Source organism: Nyctereutes procyonoides, unplaced genomic scaffold (assembly GCF_905146905.1).
Source record: "Nyctereutes procyonoides isolate TBG_1078 unplaced genomic scaffold, NYPRO_anot_genome, whole genome shotgun sequence".
NCBI classification, from domain to species: domain Eukaryota; kingdom Metazoa; phylum Chordata; class Mammalia; order Carnivora; family Canidae; genus Nyctereutes; species Nyctereutes procyonoides.
The window spans coordinates 53,586,470-53,610,577 of NW_026575125.1; the positions used below are offsets into that span (position 1 = coordinate 53,586,470).

The following is a 24,108-nucleotide window of genomic DNA, read 5'->3' on the forward strand; positions in this document are numbered from 1 at the left end:
GTAGCTGCAATTATATCACTATTACAATGTCATTGACTATATTCCTTTTACTGTGCCTTTTAAACTTCTTTTATTCCCTAACTGGAAGCCTGTATCTCTCACATCTCCTCACACATCCACTCTGGCAAAAATCAGTTTGTTCTCTGCATTAATGGGTCTGATTCTACTTTTTGTTTATTCATTTCTTTGGCCCGATATGGTCTTTTTATGTATGTATGTATGTATGTATGTATGTATGTATGTATGTATGAGAGAGACAGAGAAAGCACTAGCAAGAGAATGACAGAGGCTGAGGGAGAGGGACAAGGAGCCTCCTTGCTGAGTAGAGAGTCTGGTCCAGGGATTGATTCCAGGACCCCAAGACTATGACCTGAGCTGAAGTCAGACATTCAACCAACTGAGCCATCTAGGCACCCCAGTATTTGCCTTTCTTAGTTTGACATATTTCACTTAGCTTAATGCCCTCTAGGTTCATCCATTTTGTCTCAAATGACATAAATTTATCCTCTTTTATGGCTGTGTAATATACAGACATTATATCACACGTAATATATATATCACACCTTCCTTATCCTTTTGTCTATCGATGGACACTTAAGTTGCTTTTATATCATGGCTAATGTAAATAATGCTGCAATAAACATAGAGGTATACATATCTTTTGAACTTAGTGTTTTCATTTTCTGTGAGTAAATTCCCAAAGGCAGAATTATTGGATCATATAGTATTTCTATTTTTAATTTTTTTGAAAACTTCCATATTGTTTTACATAGTGGCTCTACCAGTTTGCATTCTCACCAATAGTGTACGAAGTGATTTCTCCACATCTTCACCAATACTTGTTATGGCTTGTATTTTTTATTTTAACCATTCTGACAGGTATAAGGTGATATGTCATTGCTTTTTGTTTGTTTTGTTCAGTGAGTGAGGATTTTTTATTGTTATTTTATTGTTTGTGTTTAGTTTTGCTTCATGAAATAAAAACCCAGATATCTACATAGTTTCCTTAATACCACCCCCCCCCATCTTCTTCGTAAAGTCAAATGAAAGTTCTGGTTGAGGTCTCACTGAACATTGGCTCTGGTAAATCAATCTGGCTATTTCATACAGCATTATCCTGGGATTACTACAAACTATGTACATAAAGGCTGCAGGCTGAGGTTTAATTGAACAGCCCAGCAGTGATATAACTAAATGAATTTTGTTGCCTTCCAAGAGATCACCCTGGAAGGGAAGACATTTATTCCAACAAGGCTGCCATTTCCCAAAATACGTTGGGAACTAACTGCTTTTAAGTACTTATCCTAAGAGCCACCTGAAAATTGCTATCCTCAGAATATAGCACTGTTTAAGGAAAATGACCATGCTGGCTGTATTTAGAATAGGAAACTAATGTTAGTTTGAGACTTCTAAGTTTATCTAGAGGGATTTCTTTCCCGAAGTTGAGTTATAATGCATATGTGTGTGCTGTACGGTTTGGTCTACTAATTGGAGGAACAAGGGCAATCTCACTGTTAAGGAATTATATGGTCCAATTCTCTGAGAGTTGACAATATGGTCAAGCAGAGAGAACATTGCATGGCCAGAAAGTCCAAGAATTTTATACTTCATAAAGAGATAAGTTGAAAATTCTCACCTTTCTGTGAATTAGTTCCTAGCCCATTTGGGAAAGACCTTGCTTACAACCAATCAACTTGCCTATTCCTTATCAAAGTTTATGCTTACAGACAACATAGCTGTTAGGCAGTGCTTAACATTGCCCCCTACTGATGAAAAAGGAAACAGGCTCAAAGAAGGCCTTGCACCCTTCCCTGCTCTCTGAGACTTCTTTCTTCTATACCTCAAACTGGCTCCATGATTCTGGTTCCCTGTATCATCTCTGACATATGTAGCTCTGAGCTGTCATCCCTTTGTCTCACCCTTTATGCAGTGCCTCAGTTCTGGGAAGGCCCTGTATGCTTTGCCCTTTTTCACACTCATGGACTGCTAAGCTCTCCTGATAAAACAAACACACAAAATAGCAGAGAGGAAACTGATACCACTTTAATTTCATGCTGTATAATGTCAATTGCCCATCCTTGTGCTATTTACCAATTTTCTTATTTTTGTCCCATTCCTGATAGCAGCAGTTCAGAACATTTTCACTTTATTTTGGGCCTCCAGACCTACTCTCAGAACATGAAGAACATGTCCTCCTTCTTTGAGAATATCCAGAGACCCATGAGTTGTGACTTTTTTTTGTATTTTTTTATTGGAGTTCGATTTGCCAACATATAGCATAACACCGAGTGCTCATTTCATTAAGTGCCCGCTTCACTGCCCATCACCTAGTCACCCCATCCGACTTCCCACCTCCCTTTGCACTACCCCTTGTTCAATCCCAGAGTTAGGAATCTCTCATCTTCTGTCACCCTTACTGATATTTTCAACTCATTTTCTCTCCTTTCCCCTTTATTCCCTATCACTATTTTTTATATTCCCCAAAAGAATGAGACCATATAATGTTTGTCCTTCACTGATTGACTTACTTCACTCAGCATAATACCCTCCACTTCTATCCACATTGAAGCAAATGGTGGGTATTTGTGATTTCTAATGGCTTCTAATGGCTGAGTAATATTCCATTCTATCTATCTATCTATCTATCTATCTATCTATCTATCTATCATCTATCTATCATCATCATAATCATCTATTTATCTATCATCTATATATCTATCTATAGAAAGATAGATAAATAGATAGATATAGCATATATATAGATAGATATAGATGATATAGATATCTATCAATATGTAAGATAGATAGAGCATAGATAGATAGATCTCACATCTTTTTTATAATAAATTTATTTTTTATTGATGTTCAGTTTGCCAACATACAGAATAACACCCAGTGCTCATCCCATCAAGTGCCCCCCTCAGTGCCCGTCACCCATTCACCCACACCCTCCGCCCTCCTCCCCTTCCACCACCCCTAGTTCATTTCCCAGAGTTAGGAGTCTTTATGATCAGTCTCCCTTTCTGATATTTCCCACACATTTCTTCTCCTTTCCCTTGTATTCCCTTTCACTATTATTTATATTCCCCAAATGAATGAGAACATATGTTTGTCCTTCTCCGATTGACTTACTTCACTCAGCATAATGCCCTCCAGTTCCATCCACGTTGAAGCAAATGGTGAATATTTGTCATTTCTAATGGCTGAGTAATATTCCATTGTATACATAAACCACATCTTCTTTAGCCATTCATCTTTTGATGGACACCGAGGCTCCTTCCACAGTTTGGCTATTGTGGACATTGCTGCTATAAACATTGGGGGCAGGTGTCCTGCGGTTTCACTGCATCTGTATCTTTGGGGTAAATCCCCAGCAGTGCAATTGCTGGGTCATAGAGCAGTTCTATATTTCACTCTTTGAGGAACCTCCACAGTTTTCCAGAGTGGCTGCACCAGTTCACATTCCCACCAACAGCGCAAGAAGGTTCCCCTTTCTCCACATCCTCTCCAACATTTGGTGTTTCCTGCCTTGTTAATTTTCCCCATTCTCACTGGTGTGAGGTGGTATCTCATTGTGGTTTTGATTTGTATTTCCCTGATGGCAAGTGACGTGGAACATTTTCTCATGTGCTTGTTGGCCATGCCTATGCCTTCCTCTGTGAAATTTCTGTTCATGTCTTTTGCCCATTTCATGATTGCATTGTTTGATTCTTTGCTGTTGAGTTTAATAAGTTCTTTATAGATCTTGGATACTAGCTGTTTATCTCTCATTTGCAAATATCTTCTCCCACTCTGTAGGTTGTCTTTTAGTTTTGTTGACTATTTCTTTTGCTGTGCAGCAGCTTTTTATCTTGATGAAGTCCCAATAATTCATTTTTGTTTTTGTTTCCCATGCCTTCATAGATGTACCTTGCAAGAAGTTGCTGTGGCCAAGTTCAAAAAGGGTATTGCCTGTGTTCTCCTCTAGGATTTTGATGGATTCTTGTCTCACATTTAGATCTTTCATCCATTTTGAGTTTATCTTTGTGTATGTTGTAAGACAATGGCCTAATTTCATTCTGCTACACGTGGCTGTCCAATTTTCCCAGCACCATTTATTAAAGAGACTGTCCCTTTTCCAGTGGATAGTCTTTCCTACTTTATCGAATATTAGTTGACCATGGAGTTGAGGGCCCATTTCTAGGTTCTCTATTGTATTCCATTAATCTATGTGTCTGTTTGTACCATACTGCCTTGATGATCACAGCTTTGTAGTACAACTTGAAATCCAACATTGTTATGCCCCCAGCTCTGGTTTTCTTTTTCAATATTCCCCTGGCTATTTGGGGTCTTTTCTGATGCCACACAAATCTTAAGATGATTAGTTACAGCTCTCTGAAGAAAGTCCATGGTGTTTTGATTGGGATCGCATTAAATGTGTAAATTTCCCTGGTAACATTGACATTTTCACAATGTTAATTCTTCCAATCCATGAGCATGGAATATTTTTCCATCTCTTTGTATCTTCCTCAATTTCTTTCAGAAGTGTTCTGTAGTTTTTAGGGTATAGATGCTTAACCTCTTTGGTTAGGTTTATTGCTAGGTATCTTATGCTTTTGGGTGCAATTGTCAATGGGATTGACTCCGTCATTTCTCCTTCTTCAGTCTCATTGTTAATGTATAGAAATGCCACTGATTTTTGAGCATTGGTTTTGTATCCTACCACACTGCCGAATTGCTGTATGAGTTCTAGCAATCTTGTGGTGGAGTCTTTGGGTTTTCTTTTTTTTTTCCTTTTGGGTTTTCTATGCACAATATCATGTCATCTGCAAAGAGGGAGAGTTTGACTTCTTCTTTGCGAATTTGAATGCCTTTTATTTCTTTTAGTTGCTTGATTGCTGAGGCTAGGACTTCTAGTACTATGTTGAATAGCAGTGGTGAGAGTAGACATCCCTGTCTTGTTCCTGATCTTAGGGGAAAGGCTCTCAGTGTTTCCCCATTGAGAATGATATTTGCTGTGGGCTTTTCATAGATGGCTTTTAAGATGCTGAGGAATGTTCCCTCTATCCCTACACTCTGAAGAGTTTTGATCAGGAATAGATGCTGTGTTTTGTCAAAAGCTTTCTCTGCATCTATGGAGAGGATCATATGGTTCTTTTTTTTCTCCTGTTGATATGATTTATTCCACAAGTGTGGAACCAGCTTTGCATCCTGGGGATAAATCCCACTTTGTTATGGTGAATAATCTTCTTAATGTACTGTTGGATCCTATTGGCTAGTATCTTGTTGAGAGTTTTTGCATCTGTGTTCATCAGGGATATTGCTCTATAATTCTCCTTTTTGGTTGGGTCTTTGGTTTTGGACTCAAGGTGATGCTGGCCTCATAAAACATGTTTGGAAGTGTTCTATCCCTTTCTAACCTTCGGAACAGCTTTAGTAGAACAGGTGTTGTTTTTTCTTTAAACGTTTGATAGAATTCCCCTGAGAAGCCTTCTGGCCCTGGACTTTTGTGTCTTGGGAGGTTTTTGATGACTGCTTCCATTTCCTGTCTGGTTATTGGCCTATTCATGTTTTCTATTTCTTCCTTTTCCAGTTTTTGTAGTTTGTGGTTTTCCAGAAATGTGTCAATTTTTTCTAGATTGCCTAATTTATTGGCATATGGCTGCTCATAATATGTTTTTAAAATCATTTGTGTTTCCTTGGTATTGGTTGTGATCTCTCCTTTTTCATTCGTGATTTTATTAATTACAGTCTTTTCTCTTTTGTTTTTAATAAGGCTGGCTAATGGTTTACCTATCTTATTAATTCTTTCAAAGAACCAACTCCTGGTTTTGTTGATCACAGTAGTGAATATTATCAACTACCCTCTCTGCCTTGACATTTCCCTACCTATTCCTTCTTGGCTCAGAGTTAAGATATGACTTTCTTCTTTCCACAGCAAACCCTCCACCTGTGCTTTTCACCTCAGCTAATCTAACTCCCTGCCCCACTTAGTAGTCTATACTTAAGCCTAATATGTATGTATGTATGTAGGTAGGTATTATAATATTTATATTTAAGTCTAATATACATATGTGTAAATAACATCTGCCACTGCATTTCTCTCCGATGATCACTACCAATGTTCTGAAAAGGTTTCCATGGGATGTCCCTCTTAATTCACTACAACAACTTTGTAAACTGGAGTCATCATTGGTCTCTAAATCACCAAAGCCCAAGATTTCTTCATTCACACCCATCCTCCTCAACATCAAGGTAGCAGTTGACATTTCTTACTCCTCAAGGATCTTTCAACCTATACTATCAATATCACCATTCCATCTTGGTTCTCCTAAAACTTATCTGACTTATCCTTCTCAGGCCCCTTTGCTGGCTTTTCCTTACTTTATCTCTTTGACCATAAGTGTTGTCATAGACTTATTTTGAAGTTTTGGCAATATCTATGATTCTCTCCTCTCCTTTACCTTTCATATAATCATCAATATCAACAAGTGCTGTGAATTTAACTACTAAATCAGCTCGCTTATTAAGCTTTGTCTTTCTTTTCCCATATTCTCATAGTTTCATCATCTTTTTTTCCTGAGCAATTTAAATAGCCTTTTAAATAACTTCTCTATGTCCATTCATCCCCACCAAACCATCCACTTATTCAGCATTTATTGAGTACCTATTTTATGCCACAAGATATAAAATCCATGACTGGTTCTTGATGGTCTAGCAAAGTACTTGGAGCACAGGATGCACTTAATGAATATTTGTAAATGAATGAACAAAATAGGCCACTCCCTCACCTTCAAAATCCTCACCACACTGTTGTCAGAATTATTTTCCCCAAACTTACGTTGGGCAATTTTTATTCTTTCCTCAGAAACCTTCTGTTACTCCCCATGGATCCTTCTACCAAAAAACAAAGCCTAAACTCCCTTAGTCTGTCCCCAGGCTACCTATCCAGGCTTCGCTCTCCACATCTGTAACATAACATGCTGTTCTCCTTGTCTACAATGTTCTTCTTTCTTAGCCTAAAGAAATTCTATAAACCTTTCATTGACATCTTTTTTAAATAAGATATACTTTGCATACTACAACATTCAATGTATGCTGAATATATATATATTGCAAATATATATATATTATATATAATATATATATATATATTAACGAATACAATTCAGTGGTTCAGATGGTCATGCAAACATCACCATTATCTACTTCCAGAGTACATTAATTACTCCAAAAATAAACCCTATGCCCATTAAGGAGTTCTTCTCATCTCCCATTCCTCCAACCCCTAGAAATCACTAATCTAATTTCTGTCTCTACAGATTTATCTATGATGAGTGTTTGAATTGATAGAACCATACGATATGTGACTTTTTGTGTCTGGTTTCTTTTACTTAGCAAAATGTTTTCAAACTTCATCCATATTGTAGTATGCATTCTTTTTATTGCTAAATAATATTTCATTGCATGGATATAGCATGTGTTATCATTCATTCATCAGTTGATGGGAATTTGTATTATTTCTACTTTTTAGCTATTATGAATAACATTATTATTAGCAATCATGTAAAAATATTCATGTGATTTTTTTTCCAATTCCCTTAAGTATATGACTAAGAATGGAATTGCTGGGTCATACAGTCACTCTATGTTTGACTTTTTGAGTAACTGCCAAACTCTTCTCCAAAGTGGCTGCACTATTTTACATTCTTATCAGCAATATATGAGGGTTGCAATTTCTCCACATTTCCATAAACTTAGTTTCTATTGTATTTGAAATTATAGCACACTACATGAGTGTGAAATAGTATCACATCATGGTTGCAGTTTCCATGTCCCTAATGACTAACGATGCTGAGTATCTTATCCTTTGCTTATTGGTCATTTATATGCCTTTTTCAGAAAACAGCTTATTCAAATACTTTGCACATTATTTTTGTTGAAGTGTATTTGACATACAATATTATATTAATTTCAGATGTACAACATGGTAATTCTTTTTTTTGTTTTTTATCTTCATTTTTTTAAATAATAAATTTATTTTTTATTGGTGTTCAATTGCCAACATACAGAATAACACCCAGTGCTCATCCCGTCAAGTGCCCCCTCAGTGTCCATCACCCATTCACCCCCACCCCCTGCCCTCCTTCCCTTCCACCACCCCTAGTTCGTTTACCAGAGTTAGGAGTCTTTATGTTCTGTCTCCCTTTCTGATATTTCCCACACATTTCTTCTCCCTTCTCTTCTATTCCCTTTCACGATTATTCATATTCCCCAAATGAATGAGACCATATAATGTTTGTCCTTCTCCGATTGACTTATTTCACTCAGCATAATACACTCCAGTTCCATCCATGTTGAAGCAAATGGCAACATGGTAATTCAACATTATGCAGTGATCCCCATGATAAATCTAGCTACCATCTGTTACCATATAAAGTTGTTACATATTATTAACTATAGTTCCCATGCTATACATTGTATCCCTGTATCTTATTTTATAATTGGAAGTTTGCATATTTTAAAATCTGATTATTTGCCTTAGTAATTGTTGAGTTTAAGAGTTTTTTAATATAATCTGAATACTAGATTCTTTTCAGAGTATTGTTTGAAAATATTTTATCCCCTTCTGTAGGTCACTTTTCACTTTCTTGATAGTGTCCTTTGATGTGCAAAAGTTTTTAATTTTGATGAAGTCCAACTTATATATTTTTTATTTTAATGTTTGTGCTTTTAGTGTCATATCTAAGAATCTACTACCAAACCCAAGGTCATAAATATTTACTACTATGCTTTCTTTAAAGAAGTTTATAGTTTTAGCTAGTATGTTTAGGTCTTTGATCAATTTTGAACTAATTTTTTGTATATAGCATGAGATAGGGGCCCACTTTCATTATTTTATTAACTGGTTGTCCCAGCATTATTAGTTGAATAAACTATGCTTTCCCACTGAATGGTCTTAGTGGTCTTGTCAAATATTAATGACCAAAGATATACAGATTTATTTCTGGACTCTCAATTGTATTATATGGTCTATATATCTATATTTATACCAGTAGCACATTATTTGATTTCCATAACTTTGTAGTAAGTTTTGAAATTGATAAGTGAGTCTTCCAATTTTGTTTTTCTTTTTCAAGATTTTTTTGGCTGTTTAGAATCTGTGGCAATTCCATATGGATCTATATTGATCCATTTAGGATCAACTTTTCCATTTCTGTAAATAGTTAATTGAGATTTTGTTATGATTGAATTGATTCTACAGATTTGGACAGTATTACCACCTTAACAATATTAAATCTTTCAATTCATGAGATGTTTTACCAGTTATTCAAATCTTCACTCAACAGTGTCTTGTAGTTTTCAGTACACAAGTCTTGTACTCCTCTAGTTAAATTTGTTTCTGAGTAACTTACTATTCTTGATGCCAGTATAATAGAATTGTTTTCTTAATTTCATTTTTCTTGGAGAGTTTGTTGCTAGTGTACAGAAATACAACTAATATATGTATGTTGTCCCTAAATCCCAAAACTTTGATAAACTAATTTGTTAGCTCTAATAATTGTGTTATGAATTCTTTAGGATTTTCTATATATGATTATGTTATCTGAAAATGTAAATAATTGTATTCTTTCTTTCCAATATGGATGCTTTTCTTTTCTGGTATAATTTCACTGGACAGCACTTACAATACAATGGTAAATAAGCATGGTGAGATTGGACATTATTGTCTTGTTTTTGATCTTACAGGAAAAGCATTCAGTCTTTTACCATTAAGTATGGTATTAACTGTGTTTTTTTTATTTATTTTTTTATTGGTGTTCAATTTGCCAACATATAGAATAACACCCAGTGCTCACCCCATCAAGGGCCCCCCTCAGTGCCCATCACCCAGTCACCCCCACCCCCCGCCCACCTCCCCTTCCACCACCAGCATAATACCCTCCAGTTCCATCCACATCGAAGCAAATGGTGAGTATTTGTCGTTTCTAATGGCTGAGTAATATTCCATTGTATACATAGACCACATCTTTTTTATCCGTTCTTCTTTCGATGGACATCAAGGCTCCTTCCACAGTTTGGCTATTGTGGACATTCTGTGGGTTTTTTTGTAAATATTCTTATCAAGTTGAGAAAGTTGTTTCTATTACTAGTTTATTGATTTTTTTTAATAATTAAAGAACATTGGATTATGTCAAGTGCATTTTCTGTGTCTATTAAGATGATTGTATATCCTCTATTCAATTAACAGAATGTATTGCATTAACTTATATTATTATGTTAAACAAATCTTTCCTTCCTTGGATAAACCCTAGTGGTCATGTTGCATAATCCTTTTAATATGCTGCTGGATTTGATATGCTTGTATTTTACTAAGTAGTTTTACATTTATATTCATAAGAAATATTGATTCTTTTTTAAGATTTTATTTGTTTATTCATGAAAGACACACACACACAGAGGCAGGGACATAGGCAGAGGTAGAGGCAGGCATTCTGAGGGGAGCCTGATGCAGGACTCCATCCCAGGACCCCAGGATTAGGACCTGACCCAAAAGCAGATGCTCAACCACTGAGCCACCAATGTTCCCTAGAAATATTGGTTCTTAGTTTTTTTTTCCCATGTCTTTTTCTGCTTTTGTATCAAGGTAATACTGGTCTCATATATGAAGTTGAGAAGTGCTACCTCACCTATTTTTTTAAAGAATTGGTTAAGAATGAGCGTCTTTAAATCTTTGGTAGAATTCACCAGCGAAGCCACCTGGGCCTAGCTTTTACTTTATGGGAAGGTATTTAATTAGAGGTCCAATCTTTTTACTTATTAAAATTCTGCCTATTCGGGTTATCTATCTTTCTTTAGTCTGTTTCAGTAGTTTTAAGTTTCTAGTCATTTTTGTATTACATCTTAACTAATTCATTGTCTTACAGTTGTTCATAGTATCCCCTTATAATTATTTTTTACTTCTACAAAGTAAGTAGTAATGTCTCTTTTTTTCCTTAAAGATTTTAGCAACTTAAGTCATCTCTCTCTTTTCTAGGTTGGTCTGGCCAAAGGCTTGTCGATTGTGTTGATCATTTCTAATAACCAAATTTTGATTTTGTTGATTTTTCTCTATTAATTTATATTTACTATTTCATTTATCTCTACTAAATCTTTATTTTCTTCCTTCTGATTGTTCCCTGTTTAGTTTGCTTTCTTCTTTATAATTTTCTTTCTTTTTTAAATTTTTTATTGGAGTTCAATTTGCCAACATTTAACATAACACCCAGTGCTCATCCCACCAAGTGCCCCCCTCAGTGCCCATCACCCAGTCACCCCAACCCCCCGCCCACCTCCCTTTCCACTACCCCTTGTCCGTTTCCCAGAGTTATGTTTTGTCACCCTCACTGATATTTCACTCATTTTCTCTCCTTTCCCTTTATTTCCTTTCACTAATTTTTATATTCCTCAAATGCATGAGACCATATAATGCTTGTCCTTTTCTGGTTGACTTATTTGGAGGGTATTATGCTGAGTGAAATATAGTTTTCTTTTTAAGTTGGAAGATCATATTATTGACTTGAGAGCTTTCTTATTTTTTGATGTAGGTATTTACATATATTATTTTTTTCTTTGATTAATGCTTTTACTGCTTTCAATAAGTTTCAACATATGGTGTTTTCATTTTTGATCATCTCAAAGTGTTTTCTAATTTTCTAATGGTTTTTAAAATTTAATCCACTGGTTAATTGGGAATGTGTCATTTAATTTCTACATATTTGTGATTTTCTCTAATTTTCATTTGTTAAGTATTTTTTAAATTTCATTTCATTATGGTTGAAGAAAATACTTTTCATTATCTTAATTGTTTTAGATTTACTCAGCCTTAATTTGTGGCTTAACATGATCTATTCCAGATAATGTTCCATATGCACTTGAGAAGCATGTGTATTCTGCTGTTGTGTGAAATGTTCTGTGTATGTCAGGTCTATTTAGTTAACAGTATTGTTCAAGTCTTCAATTTTCTTGTTGGTCTTTAGTCTATTTTTTAAATCCATAATTGAAACTAAAGTACTGAAATCTCAAACTATTATTGTTGAATTTTTTATTTCTCTCTAAAATTCTGTCAGTTTTTACTTCATGTATTTTGGGGCTCTTTTTGTAGAAGCATATATGTTTATAATTGTAACATCTTCTTGATGGATTGACTTTATAAATGTCCTTTATCTCTGATAACAATTTTTGTCATTAAGTTTATTTTGTTGGATATTCCTAAAGCTACCCCAGCTTTTTTTTTTTTTTAGGTACTGTTTCCATGGTATATCTTTTTCCATCCTTTTACTTTCAAACCATTTAGGTGTTTGAATCCTAAATACAATAGTAATGAGTTAGATTGTTTTCCTTTTATGCAAGTTCACCTTTTTAACTTTTTTAAATTTGAGTACAGTTGGCACACAATATTACATTAGCTTCAGGTGTACAACATAGTGATCTAACACCTCTATATGTGATGCTATGCTCACCACAAGTGTAGCTCCCATATTCCAACACACAATGCCATTGAAATATTATTAACTATATTCCCTACCTTGTATCTTTTATTATCATGAGTTATTCTTTCCATAATTAGGAGCCTGTATCTCCCACTCCCTTTCACCCACTTTGTCCTTCCCCCAACTCCCTTCCCCTTTGGCAACCATCAGTTTGTTTTCTGTATGTATAGGTCTGATTCTACCTTTTACTTGTTCATTTATTTTTTAGATTCTACATCATTCTGTTTCTTATTCACTCTGACAATCTCTGCTTTTAAATTTGATAATTTAATCTGTTCACATTTAATATAATTGCTGATAGGGATCCCTGGGTGGCGCAGCGGTTTAGCGCCTGCCTTTGGCCCAGGGCGCGATCCTGGAGACCCAGGATCGAATCCCACGTCAGGCTCCCTGCATGGAGCCTGCTTCTCCCTCTGCCTGTGTCTCTGCCTCTCTGTCTCTCTCTCATTCTGTGTGACTATCATAAATAAAAAAATTGCTGATAAAATAGGATTTATGTCTGCCCATTTATTTCATATATGTATATATATATATATTCTTTTTATTTTTTAAAGTTTTAATTTGAATTTCAGTCAGTTAACATACAGTATAATATTAGTTTCAGGTATACAAAATAGTGATTCAACACCTCCACAAAACACCTGGTGCCCATCACAAGTGAACTCATTAATCTCCATCACCTATTTAATCCACACCCCCATCCACTTCCCTTCTGGTTAGCTCTCTATGGTTAAGTCTATTTTATATATATCTTCTTTATCTTATTCCTCTCTTGCTCTATTACTAATATATTTGATGTTAAATAGATATTATTTAATGCACCCTGTAATTCCCATGTTTTTTCTACAATATATTTATATTTCTATGTGGTTACCATTATTTCTTAATTTGCAACAATCTGTATTCATATCATCTTAATTTCAATAATATATAAATATATAAATATATAACTTCATCTCCCATCCTTTATGCTGTTATTGTAACAAATTATATCTTTACATAGTATAATCACATCAACATTACTGCTTTATGTAGTTGTCATTTATTTTTTCCTTTCAATTTTTAATTTAAATTCTAGCTAATCTATACGGTAAAATTGGTTTGGTTTCAGGTGTAGAATTTAGTGATTCATCACTTACATATAAGACTGAGTTCTGAGCACAAGTGCTCTCTTTAATACTATCACCTATTTAGCCAATCCCCCACAAAACTCCCTCAATCAACCCTCAGTTTGTTCTCTATAGTTAAGACTCTCTTATGGTTTTCTTCTCTCCCTCTTTTTTTGTCCATCCCATATGTTCATCTGTTTTGTTTATTAAAATCCACATATGAGTGAAATCATATGGTATTTGTCTCTGTATGACTGACTTATTTCAGTCAGCATAATACATTATGGCTTCATCCACGTCATTGAAAATGGCAAGATTTCATTCTTTTGAAGGCTAAGTAATATTCTGGATATATATATATATATGTATATATATATATATTCTCCTTATCCATTCTTCAGTCAATGGACAGTTGAGCTCTTTCCATTATCAACATTTGGTTGTTGTTGATAATGCTGCTATAAACATTAGGATGGATGTACTCCTTCAAATCTGTATTCTTGTATCATTTGGGTAGATACCTAGTAGTGCAATTACTGGATCATAGGGTACTTATATTTTTAACCTATAGAAGAAGCTCCATACTCCTTTACAAGAGTGGCTGCACCAGTTTGCATCACCATCACCAGTTTAACACCTTTCATCCTTGCCAACATATGCTGTTTCCTGTGTTGTTAATTTTAGCCATTCTGACAAGTATAAGGTGGTATCTCAACATGGTTTTGATTTATATTTTCCTCATGATGAGTGATATTAGTATCTTCTCTTGTGTGAGTTAGCCATCTGAATGTCTTCTTTGGAAAAATGTTTATTCATGTCTTCTGCCCATTTCTTAACTGGATTATTTGTTTTTGGGTGTTGAGTAATAAGTTCTTTAGAGATTCTGGATACTAACCCTTTATCATTGGCAAATATATTCTCCCATTCCATAGGCAGCCTTTTAGTCTTGTGGATCCATTTCTTTGTGATACAGAAGGTTTTTATCTTTATGAAATCCTAATAGCTCATTTTTCCTTTTGTTTTCTTTGCCTCCAGAGACACGTGTACTAAGTTGCTATGGCTGAGGTAAAAGAGGTTGCTGCCTGTGTTCTCTAGGATTTTGATGCTTTCCTGTCTCACATTTAGGTCTTCCATCTATTTTGAATTTATGGTTGCATGTGGTGTAAGAAATTGGTTCACTTTCATTTTTCTGCATGTTGCTGTCCAGTTTTCCAACACCATTTGTTGCAGAGATTGTCCTTTCCATTCAATATTCTTTCCCGCTTCCTCAAAAATTGATTGACTATATTGTTCTGGGTTCATTTTTGGATTTTCTATCTTATTCCATTGATCTATGTGTCTGTGTGACAATATGTGTCATATTGCCTTGATGACTACAGCTTTGTAATATAGCTTAATGTCTGGAATTATGGTGCCTCAAGCATTGTTCTTCTTTTTCAGGATTGAAAAAAAATAATGCTTTGGTTATTCCAGGTCTTTGTGGTTCCATACAAATTTTAGGGAAATTGTAGTCTGTGAAAAATGCTGTTGCTATTTTGATGGGGATTACATTAAATGTGTAGATTTCATTGAGTAGTACAGACATTTAAAATGTTTATCCTTCCAATCCATGAGTATGGAATGTTTTTTCCATTTTTTTGTGTCCTATTCATATTCATTCATCAGTGTTTTAGAAGTTTCAGAGTACAGATCTTTTACCTCTTTGGTTAGGTTTATTCCTAGGTATCTTATGGTTTTTGGTGCAATGGTAAATGGGATAGATTCCTTGATTTCTTTTTCTGGGGGATCCCTGGGTGGCTCAGCGGTTTGGCTCCTGTCTTCTGCCCAGGATGTGATCCTGGGGTCCTGGGATCGAGACCCATATCGGGCTCACTGCTTGGAGCATGCTTCTCCCTCTGCTTGTGTCTCTGCCTCTCTCTCTCTGTCTGTGTCTCTCATGAATAAATAAATAAAATCTTTTTTAAAAAAGTTTGAATACTTCCTTGCTGATTTGGATTCTTTTTATTTCTTTTTGTTGTCTGATTGCTGAGGCTAAGGACTTCCAGTACTATGTTGAATAACAGTGGTGAAAGTGGACATCATTGTTGTGTTCCTGACCTTAGGGAAAAGTTCTTAGTATTCACTGTTAAGAATGTTATTCACTGTGGATTTTTCATATATAGCTTTTATGATATAGAGATATGTTCCATCTATCCCTACATTGTGTAGAGTTTTCATCAAGAAAGGATGATGTATTTTTGTCAAATGCTATTTTTTATAATACATTTATTTTTTATTGGTGTTCAATTTACCAACATACAGAATAACACCCAGTGCTCATCCTGTCAAGTGCCCCCCTCAGTGCCCGTCACCTATTCACCCACACCCCCCGCCCTCCTCCCCTTCTACCACCCCTAATTCATTTCCCAGAGTTAGGAGTCTTTATGATCAGTCTCCTTTTCTGATATTTCCCACACATTTCTTCTCCTTTCCCTTATATTCCCTTTCACTATTATTTATATTCCCCAAATGAATGAGAACATACAATGTTTGTCCTTCTCTGATTGACTTACTTCACTCAGCATAATACCCTCCAGTTCCATCCACGTTGAAGCAAATGGTGGGTATTTGTCATTTCTAATGGCTGAGTAATATTCCATTGTATACATAAACCACATCTTCTTTATCCATTCATCGTTCGATGGACACCGAGGCTCCTTCCAAAGTTTGGCTATTGTGGACATTGCTGCTATAAACATTGGGGTGCAGGTGTCCCGGCGTTTCATTGCACATCGATGAGTATTCTTTTCTTTATCCAATATGATACCATATTTTTAAAGATTTTTATTTATTTCTTCATGAGACACGCAGACAGAGAGAGGCAGAGACACAGGCAGAGGGAGAAGCTGGCTCCACACAGGGAGCCAGACATGGTACTCGATCCTGGGACTCCAGGATCATGCCCTGGGCTGAAGGCAGGCGCCAAATTGCTGAGAGACCAAGGGATCCCTCCATATTTTTTTTATTGGAACATGCAGTCCATTTAAATTCAGAGTGATTATAGATATCAATATAGTGCCATTTTATTACCTGTAAAGTTGCTGATTCTGTAGATTGTCTCTGTTCCTTTCTAGTAGTTGTTACCTTTGGGCTCTCTCTTTACTAAAAGGATCCCCTTTAATATTTCTTGCAAGGCTGGTTTAGCGTTCAGAATTTATTTTTTAGTAAATTTACTTTTTATTGGTGTTCAATTTCCCAACATACTGAAGAACACCCAGTGCTCATCCCGTCAAGTGCCCACCTCAGTGCCCACCACCCACTCACCCCCACCCCCCGCCCTCCTCCTCTTCCACCACCCCTAGTTCATTTCTCAGAGTTAGGAGACTTTCATGTTCTGTCTCCCTTTCTGATATTTCCATCTCATTTTTTCTCCTTTCCCCTTTATTACCTTTCACGATTTTTTTATTCCCCAAATGAATGAGACCATATAATGTTTGTCCTTCTCCGATTGACTTATTTCACTCAGCATAATACCCTCCAGTTCCATCCACGTCGAAGCAAACGGTGGGTATTTGTTGTTTATAATGGCTGAGTAATATTCCATTGTAAAAATAGACCACATATTTATCCATTCATCTTTCGTTGTACACCGAGGCTCCTTCCACAGCTTGGCTCTTGTGGACACTGCTGCCATAAACATCGGGGTGCAGATGTCCCGGCTTTTAATTGCATCTGTATCTTTGGGGTAAATCCCCAGCAGTGCAATTGCTGGGTCGTAGAGAAGTAATATTTTTAAATCTTTGAGGAACCTCCACAAAGTTTTCCAGAGTGGCTGCACCAATTCACATTCCCACCAACAGTGCAAGACAGTTCCCCTTTCTCCACATCCTCTCCAACATTTGTGGCTTCCTGCCTTGTTAATTTTCCCCATTCTCACGGGTGTAAGGTGGTAATTCATTGTGGTTTTGATTTGTATTTCCCTGATGGCAAGTGATGCAGAGCATTCTCTCATGTGTGTGTTGGACAGGTCTCTGTCTTCCTCTGTGAGATTTCCGTTCATTTCTTTTGCCCATTTCATGATTGGATTGTTTGTTTCTTTCCTGTTTAGTTTAATAAGTTCTTTATACATCTTGGATACTAGCCCTTTATCTGATACATCATTTGCAAATATCTTGTCCCATTCTGTAGGTTGTCTTTTAGTTTTGTTGACTGTATCCTTTGCTGTGCAAAGCTTCTTATCTTGATGAAGTCCCAATAGTTCATTTTTGCTTTTGTTTCTTTTGGCTTCATAGATGTATCTTGCAAGAAGTTGCTATGGCCAAGTTCAAAAAGGGTGTCGCCTGTGTTCTCCTCTAGGATTTTGATGGAATCTTGTCTCACATTTATTTTTTTTTAATAAATTAATTTTTATTGGTGTTCAATTTACCAACATACAGAATAACACCCAGTGCTCATCCCGTCAAGTGTCCCCCTCCGTGCCCGTCACCCATTCACCCCCACCCCCCGCCCTCCTCCCCTTCCACCACCCCTAGTTCATTTCCCAGAGTTAGAAGTCTTTATGTTCTGTGTCCCTTTCTGATATCTCCCACACATTTCTTCTCCCTTCCCTTATATTCCCCTTCACTATTATTCATATTCCCCAAATGAGTGAGAACATACACTGTTTGTCCTTCTCCGATTGACTTACTTCACTCAGCATAATACCCTCCAGTTCCATCCACGTTGAAGCAAATGGTGGGTATTTGTTGTTTCTAATGGCTGAGTAATATTCCATTGTATACATAAACCACATCTTCTTTATCCATTCATCTTTCGATGGGCACCGAGGCTCCTTCCACAGTTTGGCTATTGTGGACATGGCTGCTAGAAACATCGGGGTGCAGGTGCCCCGGCGTTTCATTGCATCTGAATCTTCGGGGTAAATCCCTAACAGTGCAGAGAATGGGGAAAATTAATAAGGCAGGAAACAACAAATGTTGGAGAGGATGCGGAGAAAAGGGAACCCTCTTACACTGTTGGTGGGAATGTGAACTGGTGCAGCCACTCTGGAAAACTGTGTGGAGGTTCCTCAAAGAATTAAAAATAGACCTGCCCTACGACCCAGCAATTGTCTCATTTAGATCTTTCATCCATTTTGAGTTTATCTTTGTGTATGGTGCAAGAGAGTGGTCTAGTTTCATTCTTCTGCATGGGGACGTCCAATTTTCCCAGCACCATTTAATGAAGAGACTGCCTTTCTTCCAGTTTATAGTCTTTCCTCCTTTATTGAATGTTAGTTCACCATAAAGTTGAGGGTCCACTTCTGCATTCTCTATTCTGTTCCATTGATCTATGTGTCCGTTTTTGTGCCAGTACCACGCTGTCCTGATGACCACAGCTTTGTAGTACAACCTGAAATCTGGCATTGTGATGCCCCCAGATATGGTTTTCTTTTTTAATATTCCCCTGGCTATTCAGAGTCTTTTCTGATTCCACACAAATCTTAAAATAATTTGTTATAACTCTCTGAAGAAAGTCCATGGTATTTTGATAGGGATTGCATTAAATGTGTAAATTGCCCTGGGTAACATTGACATTTTCACAATATTGATTCTGCTAATCCATGAGCACGGAATATTTTTCCATCTCTTTGTGTCTTCCTCAATTTCATTCAGAAGTGTTCTATAGTTTTTAGGGCATAGATCCTTGACCTCTTTGGTTAGGTTTATTCCTAGGTGTATTATGCTTTTGGGTGCAATTGTAAATGGGATTGACTCCTTAATTTCTCTTTCTTCAGTCTTATTGTTAGTGTATAGAAATGCCACTGACATCTCGGCATTGATTTTGTATCCTGCCACACTGCCAAATTGCTGTATGAGTTCTAGCAATCTTGGGGTGGAGGCTTTTGGGTTTTCTACGTAGAGTGTCATGTCATTGGCAAAGAGGGAGAGTTTGACTACTTCTTTGCCAATTTGAATGCCTTTTATTTATTTTTGTTGTCTGATTGCTGAGGCTAGGACTTCTAGTACTATGTTGAATAGCAGTGGTGAGAGTGGACATCCCTGTCTTGTTCCTGATCTCAGGGGAAAGGCTCCTAGTGCTTCCTCATTGAGAATGATATTGCTGTGGGCTTTTCGTAGATGGCTTTTTAGATGTTGAGGAATGTTCCCTCTATCCCTACACTCTGAAGAGTTTTGATCAAGAATGGATGCTGCATTTTGTCAAATTATTTCTCTGCATCTATTGAAAGGATCATATGGTTCTTGGTTTTTCTCTTGCTGATATGATGAATCACATTGATTGCTTTACGAGTGTTGAACCAGCCTTGTGTCCCGGGGATAAATCCTACTTGGTCAGGGTGAATAATTTTCTTAATGTACTCTTGTATCCTGTTGGCTAGTTTCTTGTTAAGAATTTTTGCATCCGGAGGAGGGGCAAGATGGCGGAAGAGTAGGGTCCCCAAATCACCTGTCCCCAACAAATTACCTAGATAACCTTCAAACCATCCTGAAAATCTACGAATTCGGCCTGAGATGTAAAGAGAGACCAGCTGGAACGCTACAGTGAGAGGAGTTCACGCTTCTATCAAGGTAGGAAGACGGGGAAAAAGAAATAAAGAAACAAAAGGCCTCCGAGGGGGAGGGGCCCCGGAGGAGCCGGGCTGAGGCCGGGGCGAGTGTCCCCAGGACAGGAAGAGCCCCGTCCCGGAGGAGCAGGAGCTGCACCAACCTTCCCGGACGGGCGGAAAGGGGCTCGCAGGGAGTTGGAGCAGGACCCAGGAGGGCGGGGATGCCCTCGGGCTCCCGGGGACACTAACAGACACCTGCGAGCGCAGGAGAGTGCTCCGAGCTCCCTAAGGGCTGCAGCACGCACCGGAGCAGTTCGGAGGGGCTCGGGAGCGGCTCCAGGGAGGGAGCTGCGGGGCGGGAGCGCAAATCCAACAACGCAGGCCCCGGAGCACAGGGCGCCGGGACACAGCCCAGGATCCGGCCTCCCCCCGGGACAGGCAGAGGCCGGGAGGGCCCAGGACAGCAAGGACGCTCCTGCCCCGAACTGAGCAGATCAGCGGCCCCGCCCCGGAGCCTCCAGGCCCTGCAGATGGAAAGCCGAGAGCCCCGAGCCCCGTAGTTCCTGCGGAGGCTGAATCCAGGCTTCCAGAGTTGCCATAGCAACTGCAACTGTTCCTCCTGAGACCTCACAGGGTAAACAACCCCCGCTGAGCCCTGCAGCAGGCAGGGGCAGAGCAGCTCCCCCAAGTGCTAACACCTGAAAATCAGCGCAGCAGGCCCCTCCCCCAGAAGACCAGCTGGACGGACCAGTTCCAGGGGAAGTCAAGGGACTTAAAGTCTACAGAAATACTCCCCCGTGTTTTTTTTTTCTTTTCTTTTTTCTTTTCTTTTTGATTTCTGATTGCTTCCCCCACCCCCTTTTTTTTCACCTTTCTTTCTTTTTCTTTCCCTTTTTCTTCTCTTCTTTCCTTTTTCTTTTCTTTTTCTTTTTTCTTTTTCTCTTTTCTTTCCTTCTCTCTCTTTCTCTCCTTTTCCCAATACAACTTGTTTTTGGCCACTCCGCACTGAGCAAAATGACTAGAAGGAAAACCTCACCTCAAAAGAAAGAATCAGAAACAGCCCTCTCTCCCACAGAGCTACAAAATCTGGATTACAATTCAATGTCAGAAAGCCAATTCAGAAGCACTATTATACAGCTACTGGTGGCTCTAGAAAAAAGCATTAAGGACTCACGAGACTTCATGACTGCAGAATTTAGATCCAATCAGGCAGAAATTAAAAATCAACTGAATGAGATGCAATCCAAACTAGAAGTCCTAACGACGAGGGTTAACGAGGTGGAAGAACGAGTGAGTGACATAGAAGACAAGTTAATGGCAAAGAGGGAAACTGAGGAAAAAAGAGACAAACAATTAAAGGACCATGAAGACAGATTAAGGCAAATAAATGACACTCTAAGGAAGAAAAACCTACGTTTAATTGGGGTTCCCGAGGGCGCCGAAAGGGACAGAGGGCCAGAATATGTATTTGAACAAATCCTAGCTGAAAACTTTCCCAATCTGGGAAGGGAAACAGGCATTCAGATCCAGGAAATAGAGAGATCCCCCCCTAAAATCAATAAAAACCGTTCAACACCTCGACATCTAATAGTGAAGCTTGCAAATTCCAAAGATAAAGAGAAGATCCTTAAAGCAGCAAGAGACAAGAAGTCCCTGACTTTCATGGGGAGGAATATTAGGGTAACAGCAGACCTCTCCACAGAGACGTGGCAGGCCAGAAAGGGCTGGCAGGATATATTCAGGGTCCTAAATGAGAAGAACATGCAACCAAGAATACTTTATCCAGCAAGGCTCTCATTCAAAATGGAAGGAGAGATAAAGAGCTTCCAAGACAGGCAGGAACTGAAAGAATATGTGACCTCCAAACCAGCTCTGCAAGAAATTTTAAGGGGGACTCTTAAAATTCCCCTTTAAGAAGAAGTTCAGTGGAACAATCCACAAAAACAAGGACTAAATAGATATCATGATGACACTAAACTCATATCTGTCAATAGTAACTCTGAACGTGAACGGGCTTAATGACCCCATCAAAAGGCGCAGGGTTTCAGACTGGATAAAAAAGCAGGACCCATCTATTTGCTGTCTACAAGAGACTCATTTTAGACAGAAGGACACCTACAACCTGAAAATAAAAGGTTGGAGAACCATTTACCATTCAAATGGTTCTCAAAAGAAAGCAGGGGTAGCCATCCTTATATCAGATAAACTAAAATTCACTCCGAAGACAGTAGTGAGAGACGAAGAGGGACACTATATCATACTTAAAGGATCTATCCAACAAGAGGACTTAACAATCCTCAATATATATGCCCCGAATGTGGGAGCTGCCAAATACTTAAACGAATTATTAACCAAAGTAAAGAAATACTTAGATAATAATACACTTATACTTGGTGACTTCAATCTAGCTCTCTCTACCCTTGATAGGTCTTCTAAACACAACATCTCCAAAGAAACGAGAGCTTTAAATGATACACTGGACCAGATAGATTTCACAGATATCTACAGAACTTTACATCCAAACTCAACTGAATACACATTCTTCTCAAGTGCACATGGAACTTTTTCCAGAATAGACCACATACTGGGTCACAAATCGGGTCTGAACCGATACCAAAAGATTGGGATCGTCCCCTGCATATTCTCAGACCATAACGCCTTGAAATTAGAACTCAATCACAAGAAGAAGTTTGGAAGGACCTCAAACACGTGGAGGTTAAGGACCATCCTGCTAAAAGATAAAAGGGTCAACCAGGAAATTAAGGAAGAATTAAAAAGATTCATGGAAACTAATGAGAATGAAGATACAACTGTTCAAAATCTTTGGGATGCAGCAAAAGCAGTCCTGAGGGGGAAATACATCGCAATACAAGCATCCATTCAAAAACTGGAAAGAACTCAAATACAAAAGCTAACCTTACACATAAAGGAGCTAGAGAAGAAGCAGCAAATCGACCCGACGCCCAGCAGAAGAAGAGAGTTAATTAAAATTCGAGCAGAACTCAACGAAATTGAGACCAGAAGAACTGTGGAACAGATCAATAGAACCAGGAGTTGGTTCTTTGAAAGAATTAATAAGATAGATAAACCATTAGCCAACCTTATTAAAAAGAAGAGAGAGAAGACTCAAATTAATAAAATCATGAATGAGAAAGGAGAGATCACTACCAACACCAAGGAAATACAAACGATTTTAAAAACATATTATGAACAGCTCTACGCCAATAAATTAGGCAATCTAGAAGAAATGGACGCATTCCTGGAAAGCCACAAACTACCAAAACTGGAGCAGGAAGAAATAGAAAACCTGAACAGGCCAATAACCAGGGAGGAAATTGAAGCAGTCATCAAAAACCTCCCAAGACACAAGAGTCCAGGGCCAGATGGCTTCCCAGGGGAATTCTATCAAACGTTTAAAGAAGAAATCATACCTATTCTACTAAAGCTGTTTGGAAAGATAGAAAGAGATGGAGTACTTCCAAACTCATTCTATGAGGCCAGCATCACCTTAATTCCAAAACCAGACAAAGACCCCACCAAAAAGGAGAATTACAGACCAATATCCCTGATGAACATGGATGCAAAAATTCTCAACAAGATACTAGCCAATAGGATCCAACAACACATTAAGAAAATTATTCACCATGACCAAGTAGGATTTATCCCCGGGATGCAAGGCTGGTTCAACACTCGTAAAACAATCAATGTGATTCATCATATCAGCAAGAGAAAAACCAAGAACCATATGATCCTCTCATTAGATGCAGAGAAAGCATTTGACAAAATACAGCATCCATTCCTGATCAAAACTCTTCAGAGTGTAGGGATAGAGGGAACTTTCCTCGATATCTTAAAAGCCATCTACGAAAAGCCCACAGCAAATATCATTCTCAATGGGGAAGCACTGGGAGCCTTTCCCCTAAGATCAGGAACCAGACAGGGATGTCCACTCTCACCACTG

At 37.9% G+C, this 24,108-nt stretch overlaps 1 protein-coding gene across 4 annotated transcripts in view; it reads left to right on the forward strand.

Moving 5' to 3' along the window:
• VSIG4 (V-set and immunoglobulin domain containing 4) overlaps positions 1-24,108 on the forward strand; it is a 78,698-nt gene that overhangs the window by 11,898 nt on the left and 42,692 nt on the right. The gene's annotated exons all lie outside the window — the stretch shown is intronic.